Source organism: Calliphora vicina, chromosome 2, assembly GCF_958450345.1.
Source record: "Calliphora vicina chromosome 2, idCalVici1.1, whole genome shotgun sequence".
Taxonomy (NCBI): Eukaryota; Metazoa; Arthropoda; class Insecta; order Diptera; family Calliphoridae; genus Calliphora; species Calliphora vicina.
In genome coordinates this window covers 99,801,195-99,809,850 of record NC_088781.1, presented here as the reverse complement: position 1 = coordinate 99,809,850, position 8,656 = coordinate 99,801,195, and the positions used below count along the sequence as shown (strand labels likewise).

General features: G+C 31.0%; 2 non-coding genes across 2 annotated transcripts; both read left to right on the top strand.

The window, feature by feature from the left end:
* Positions 1-468: 468 nt before the first annotated feature.
* Positions 469-633, top strand: LOC135952739 (U1 spliceosomal RNA). Its single transcript, XR_010576104.1, has one exon. It is a non-coding gene; the product is annotated as a U1 spliceosomal RNA (small nuclear RNA).
* Positions 634-4,205: 3,572 nt separating this feature from the next.
* LOC135952745 (U1 spliceosomal RNA) lies at positions 4,206-4,368 on the top strand. The gene has a single exon (XR_010576110.1). It is a non-coding gene; the product is annotated as a U1 spliceosomal RNA (small nuclear RNA).
* The last annotated feature ends 4,288 nt before the right edge of the window (positions 4,369-8,656 follow it).

Here is an 8,656-nt window from a genome sequence, read left to right as displayed (position 1 = left end):
TTGCCAATGTCGGGGATTTGTTCCCAAAAATGGGGATTTTGAAAGATATTTGCGTACAACAAATTTCGTTTGGGGACAGGGTATCTTAATATATTTCTAGGATTTTATGAGAATAAAGTAATTAGGATAATGTACCGGTAATAGAACTTTATTTTATGTTATTTGGATAGCGATGTTCAATATTTATATTCAAGTACCTATCATTTCTGTAGAATTTATTTCCAGTTGAATTTAAAATCAACAGTATTAAGGGATTTAAAATTTTTGTTGACGACAGTGACGAAAAGTACCTTGCAACCCTGTTTGCCACCCTATTAGTTCTTGCGCAGTTACGGATGTTACATTCAACCCTTGTTATATTTCCTTCACTTACAGGGCAATATGTTGTCCTTACATTTCATGCTTTATAATTCCCATATAGTTTGAAATTTTTTCAACATAAATAATCGAGATTGAGCAGAGAAAAGCATACTTACCTGGCGTAGGGGTTACCGTGATCATTAAGGCGGTTCCCCCGGAGTGAGGCTTGATCATTGCACTTTCGATTGAGATGACCTCCGCGATTATTCCTAATGCGAATAACTCGTGCGTGTAATTTTTGATAGCCGGGAATGGCGTTCGCGCCGTCCCGACTTTATTTAATAAATTTCAAATGCTAATAAATAAGTCTGGACATTTAAGTCCAAGTTTCCTAAAAATAAGTCCCGCATAAATATGTATACAATGATGTGAATATAATAATAATTTTCTATTATTTTGGTAAATTTCCATAATTAAAAGCCGACAATACCGTATATTAATTCTTTTAAAAGTTAAAATATTGATATTTTTCTGTAAATTTTATAGTTTTTTTTATATTTTTTGTTTTGATTATTTGTTAACAATACCCGATACATATGAAAATTAAGCTTTTACGAATTGTTCTTTAGAAATGATTGATTCTGAATTAATTCCAACGCAACTCCAATTGTAACTCAGATGAAAAAGTGTATTAAAAAATTAAAATTCATACTGTTTTGTCATTTCATATTTCGTCACCTAGTGCTATTAAGGGTCAATTTCCGTTTTTGTGTTGTTCTTGTAAATGTTAGACTTTACGTTATATATTTCACATGTTTCATTAAAATCGGCCAAAAAACATTTCTTTATCATTCCATTAGAAATTCCAAATATTGAACAATTTGACCTTCACGATTTAAGGGTTTACGTTTTCCGATTTAAGTAAAACATTCAGAGTATATTTAAATTATCTGGATATTCTCTATAAGTTTACTTAAAATTCATAACAGTAATGAGATTGGGCTCATTCACCAAAATATGGCCAACAAATTAGTTGTTCTTCAAATTTAAATCGGAGGTACGGAAAAATTATAGAATGTATTGTCTTTTTTCATATTTTCATTCCCGATTATATTCTCAATAAATCCCAATGCGATGATTAAAAAATTCTGAAATTTGTTTAACAAAAATTTGAAAATGGAATTTTAATTGGAGAAATGTGTATACTTCCTGCTTCGTTCAGTGGAAGCCCAAGACATGTGCATGAGTATGCTCAAGATGCTTTGACGTATGTTCGAAGATACGGGCATCTTTGACTTAAATCAAAGATCGCCTGGTCAGTTATCACGTCATAGACATGATCTGGCAGCTAGAGTTTTCAAATAAAAACTAATGAAACTCATGAATCTCATAATAAAAAATCATATTTACGCCGAAGTGCAATGATGGATGCATTCGATTAAATGGCAAAAACCGCACGCTCATATTCTAATATGGTTGAAAGAAAAAATAGTTTCAACTCAAATCTATAGTGTTATATCCGCTGGATATTCATCCGATACTTTTTGACGTTGTATGCAAGTAGATGATTCACGACTCGTGTGGAGCATTGAATATGAATTCGCTTGCATAAAAGGCGAACATATATCCACATGATTTAATTGATGAAACTCAAACTGGTGAGGATGGATATCCGAAATAAAGACGAAGAAAACCAGAAGCTTGAGGATTCACCTCCACCATTACAGTAAGAAACGTTGAAATTGATAACAGATGGATAATTCCATACAGGCCAATACTATCAAAAACATTTCAAGCTCATATCAATGTTGAATACTGCAACTCTGTAAAATCCATTAAGTATATATGCAAATATGTTAACGAAGTCAGTGTTCGGGATTTCAAATCGAAACGATGAAATCGCTCAATTTCAGCAGCAATGAAACTGTGTGGCGAATTTTTGGTTTCAGTATTCACGAACGAAATCCAACTGCTCAACATCTTGATGTTCATTTAGAAAACTTTGTGAAACATACGAGTAGCATGTTATCGACTCGGCTTACTTGAAAACGATCAGCATTGGGACATGACATTGGCAGAATCAGCTCTCACGTGTCTTCCGCCATAAATTCGGAATTATTTTAACGACTTGCGCACCTTCTGATCCAAAAAATATTAGGGAAAAGCACAAAGAATGCATGAGTGACGATATACATACTAAGACAAGCACGTAGAACGAATATCAATGTGGAGATCGAGTTTAAGGATGATATTTTCAATGAGGCACTCACATTTCTTTGCATTTCGATCAACAACAAAATTATTAGCCAGCTTGGACTACCAGCTCTGACACGTGATCGAAACAGTGTTTTCGACAGAGATTTGGTACGTGAACGGCAATATAATTATGATTTTGTCATGCTCAGAAACAACTATTGCACTAGCTGTAGCATCAATCATGGAATCGCATCAAAATTACTCCATGGTGGACGTACTGCACACTCAGCTCTTAAGCTTCCATTAAATGTAAACCATACCGAAACACCAACATGTAACATCGGTAAAAATTCTGACATGGCTGTAGTCAGGGCACACTTAGAAAGGTGACTGCGATGAAACAGCTGATTATTTTTTTTATTAAGTTTGAATTGTCAATTCACTTGTGGTTGTTGTGGCGAAAAATACAACAAACCCAAAAGCAAAAACAACAACAGGCAACTTTGACAGTTCACATACTTTTTAACAAAAACAAAGTACCTGTTGTTTTTGTATTGTTGTAGTGATGCAGTCACCTTTCTAAATGTGCCCTGGCTGTAGTCTTAAACACAAGCTCACTTAATGTATGGGTTGAATGCACTATGGCACACAAGAAATCTCTTGAAGCTCTTGACCATACTCTGAATGAGTGGGGCAATATTGCTTCTTGCTGGTGATTTTCGACAAACTTTGCCAGTGACTCCAAAATTAACGCCAGCCGATGAACTAAATGTATGTTTGAAAGCGTCATATCTTTGGAGACATGTAGCGCAACTTACATTGTCGACAAATATGCGCGTGCATATACTTCAAGGTGCTGCTGCTCAAATATTCTCTATTTGGATATGGACGATGGAAAACTTCCGTTTGATCCGACTACACGTGAAATAACTTTTCCGCCAAGCTTTTGCGAAATGTAGTCATAAATTCAAAATGTGAAGAAAGTTTTTCAAATATCATGATTAGCTTTGCAAACGAGTAATTTTAGCTCCGAAGAATGATGATGTCAACAAAATAAACAATCAAATTCAACCGGTGAAGTTGTCATGTACAAATCGATTGATGCAATTATAGATGATGAACAAGCTGTCTTAACTTACCTTACCCTTCGATTTCAAGCGCTTATATTTTCCAGTGCAGATTTACAGTTTTTCCAACAAAAAAACAAAATGTATTTCTTTTTTAGGCATAGTATCACTTGCCGGGAATCCTCTAGTTAAATATATAGTTTCATTTTTCTGTATTAAAAAAAAAACAATATTAAGGGATTTTTGGGGATATAAACAATTTTTAGTTGGGAACAGCGATTTAAAATACCTCGCAATCCTGTTTGCCACCCCTGTTAGTTCTTGCGCAGTTACGGATGTTACATTCAACCCTTGTTATCATAGACAACAACTAGATAGGTAACTGAGAGCCAAAAACCTATGTCTGTTGTCAGAAACCTAATTCATGAGAATGTATTGCATGTATTTTGTTTTTGCATCACCCGTATTTGTGAAAAGAGAGTAATATTTTACTCTCTCCTTCCGTTCTATGCGTTTATTCTATGCTTGTTATATTTCCTTCACTTACCGGGCAATACGTTGTCCTTACATTTTATCCTTTATAATTCCCATATAGTTTGAAATTGTTTCAACATAAGTAATCGAGATTGAGCAGAGAAAAGCATACTTACCTGGCGTAGGGGTTACCGTGATCATTAAGGCGGTTCCCCCGGAGTGAGGCTTGATCATTGCACTTTCGATTGAGATGACCTCCGCGATTATTCCTAATGCGAATAACTCGTGCGTGTAATTTTTGATAGCCGGGAATGGCGTTCGCGATTGTCAAAAACAGCTCACTACAATATAAACAAAGAAAAAATTGTTTCTTTTGTAAAAAAGTCTTTTAAGTTAATTGATTTCTAACAACAAATTTTATAACAATTAACATGACAATTGGTCCAGTTTTATAATGTTCTTAGAGAAAGTAAGATAGTGGAATGTAAGATAATGGTAACAGATAAAGGAAAATAGATTATGTTCAAACCAGCTAGCTCTCCTAGTTAACCAATTTTACGCTCTTTCAAATGCATTATTACGATTTAGATCGATCGTGGATAGGCCATCTATATCGCATAAGTGGTTGACTGTGTATGATTGTAGTATATCCAATGAGTTGTGGGCATATTATCAACTTAAGTGTATTAGTGAGAAAGAAAAAACTGCATGAACTTTAAGGCATATAATGTCTTGGACGAGTGGAAATTCATCATCAGATAGAGTTGGCCAAATGTGGCGTCAAATAGAAATTTAATCACCAATAACGAATTTGGTTCGGAATGGTTTCAACTTCCTGGTTTTTATTCCGATCGATTTCGTTTTAGGTTCTTCAGATGTAGTTCAGTGTAATTTATTAATACCAAAAATATTTTGTATTTCTGATTTTAATATTTATATGTTTATATATATATATATGGAGCATTTCATGTCAATGTGTCCCAAATAGTTTAGATAGCTCTTTCTTCAATCTTTCGAAAACAAATATTTAAAAAAAATATAAAAAATTTTTAATATTTTTTTTTCCGAAATCAAAAACTTTTTTGATTTTTTTTTTTAAATGGGCCCTTGTTTTCTTACATTTCTTACATATTTTCCTTGAACACCTACATATGCGAGTGGGATATCTATCAAAATAAATATTTTGTAACTCAAAACATAAAATTTTTGACTTTTTTCACAAAATCAAAAAATTTGTTGACTTTTTTTTAAATGCCCTTTTTGTAATTTTTTTTTGCTATAAAGAAAGCTTGTGTCTATTCCTTTAAGAAGGTTTTGGTCGCTTAGTGGGTTGCGAGTGGGATATCTATCAAAATAAATGTTTTGTAACTCAAGACATACAATTTTTGTATTAAAACATTTATTTTGATAGATATCCCACACGCATCCCACTATGCTACCAAATAGGTCTTAAAGTAAAGACCTAAGCTTTCTTTTGAGAAAAAAAAAAATTTTAAAAAAGGCCCAAATTGGAAAAAAATCGATTTTGCAAAAACAAGTCAAAAATTGGATGTCTTGAGTTACAAAATATTTATTTTGATAGATATCCCACTCGCAACCCACTAAGCGACCTAAAATATCTTAAAGGAATGGACCTAGGCTTTCTTTTGAGTAAAAAAATTTTATTTCTTGAGTTATAAAATATTGTTACGAAATTGTACTTGAATTCAAATATAACGATTTTAAGGGCTGATTTAAAAGTAGCATAATGCTTTCAAATAACAGTGCTGTAATAGCAAACTGTAACATATCTGTGGGCATTATTAAATAAAAGCTTTCAGTTGACCATTGATCGTAAGTTGGCAACGCTGTTTGAATCCGAATATTCAGTTAAAGAACATTGTAGAAAGTACACCACAGATGGCGTATGTATTAGTAAGATCTTGAATATTCGAATTTTGACAGTTAAAGAGCAATCTAGAGTGTAGATGGCAGTGTAATAAATAGTGGCAGATGTTGCAGTCGTTAGTGAGTTTATCAGAGACGCTTTTCGAATAAACATCAACTGAGTGCCTTAAAGTGTGTTGTGTTTTTCAAGTAAATTCGTGTACATTATAAATTGTGTCTGTATTTCTGCGAATTTACAAACGTGTATAAAAAACATTGAGTGACTATTTAATTCTATTGTTGTTGTACATTTGAATAAATAAAGAGTTGTTACAATTTTCAAACTACTAAACGGCTTTTATTTGCAATCAAAAGTATCCGGTTTATTTTCAATTCAATTTTTTATTTATTGATAATCTGTAAGCCAAAAAATGGCCAAATTGATTACAAAGTAATTATATATGGCACTTATATTTAGCATTATTATTTATATTAATTTATTATTAAATAATTTGTATATTATATGTTATTAACTTTAATCTAAATAAAAATATCATGGATGTGTATAGTTTTCTCTAAAAAAAATCCTAAAAATCAAAGAAACTAAAAATAATATCATGTCACCATCATCACCAAAAATATTCAAAGTATTATAAATCTTGTTTTTAAATTCAGAAATAGAATGACAGAAGTGTCTGTCACTGTCACTCTTACTACAAACGAACGTTGCATTATTAATGAGGAAAAACGAGGACAAATTATAGTGATCTGGAAGAATTTCCAAATTCAAAACGAGAATGTATTTAAAGGAAATAAACAAACGTTTTGAAAAGGTTAAAACATAACCATATTTATTTTGATAGATATCCCACTAAGGGACTAACAATAGATAATAAGTTACATGGATAAGAAAAAACACCTGCTTGACCAAAATGTCAAACTTTAATAATAACGGTCTAATTCATAAACATTCCTTATTTTAGATTTAAAGTAATCATTAGTTAACAAACAGTTTTTGTCTTATAAACCTGTAATAAGAAATCTTATTCATAAACGTTTAATAAGACCGAATTAACTATTAAACGTTTTTTTATTTTTGTATTTGAATGTTGGCAACCATATGTAATTTTGATTGTAATTTTTAATTTAGTGGTGCAAACAGCTTACAACCGATTATCAAAGTAGTCGGTTAAAACCTATAAAACGAAATTTAAATACCTGTAAAGTAATAAAAAATAACTTGAAATAAATTCTTATTAGTTTTTATTTACAAATACAAGTGAAACACATTAAAACGTCAAAAAAATAATGGCCCATAATCATAGTCAAATACTAAAGTCGGTTCTTTTTAGAAACAACTTTAAAATAAAAACCTGCTTTTAATTATTTTGCAACTATAGTCAAAATTAAAGTATGTTTTAAATTGAACCGACTTTAACTGGGTGCCACCTCAAATGTAGAAAATGGTTTCATACAATATACACCAAAATACAGACAAGTGGCACCGCTGAACAGCTGACATAGAAAATTAAAACAAAAAGCAAAAAAGGTAAACAATAAAAGTAACCGGGACAACTAAAGAAAAAAAGTTGTTTGTGGTGGAAAAATGGAAAAGATAAAATTAATATCATATCTAGAATATTTTGGTACTAATTTTATTGATAACTGTTCAATAATTGCAAAATCTCTGCCAAATTTTTGTAACTTAATTTTTTTACTTTTTGCAGAAGTGTTTTACATGGCGAAGAACAGCTGATGCTGTTGTTAAATGAGTTAATAACAGCTTCAGCTTGTTTTATATTTACAGTCGACTTTAACGTCAAAAATATACTTTAACTTGTCTATGGTAGACCTAAAGTGCACTCTTAAGTAAAGACGACTTTATTTCTATTAAAATATACTTTAATTCTGACTATGATTATGGGCCATTATAAAGTAATATATTGTCTATTTTTATACACTACAATCATATATGTATTTTGTTTAGAAGACACCTGTGTTAAGTCAACATGTAGCAAATAATGAAATAAAAAAACTTGCTGATGTTGAACTACTACAGATGGAAAATGAAAGGAAAAAGACAAAAAAAACCTTGATTTAGAGTATGAAATACTGTAGGAAAAAATTAAGTTTTTTTAGAAATAAATTGGACGGTATGTATTGATAATTAGAAGTTGCTATATTTATTTAGTTTATTTATCATAGTAAGTAAAATATTTCTTAAAAATATTGTTGTATGAATGTTTTTAAAACAATTGTTGCTCTTCCGTATATTGGCCGCGTATTGTTATTATAGATTTCGCTTTCCTCCACTTCATTTTTATTTTGGTCTTCTGTATTGTCATCTGCAAACATTTTTTTTACAGATAAAGATTAATGGAATCTAATTACAAATCAATAAAGCTGTAAATTTTTTCTTTGGTAATAATGTATATATTTTTTGAAATTAATAACTGTAAATAATATGTGAATTAACAACTTTTTTGAAAATAAATTAAAATGATTAAAAATATTAAAATGTGTTAACTGTATTATTTATTTTAGATTTTAATAAAAAACATGTAGAAAGTAAAGTCGGTTAAGCCCGACCATATGATACCCTGCATCAAAGAAGATGATTATAAACAGTTTTCTTTTAAAATTTATATGGCAGCTATGACTAAGTACGGACCGATCGCCATAAAATTTAGTGACATGACTTTTGTATATACATACATAACTTATATGTATTGATGGTCGGCACAAAATTTGGT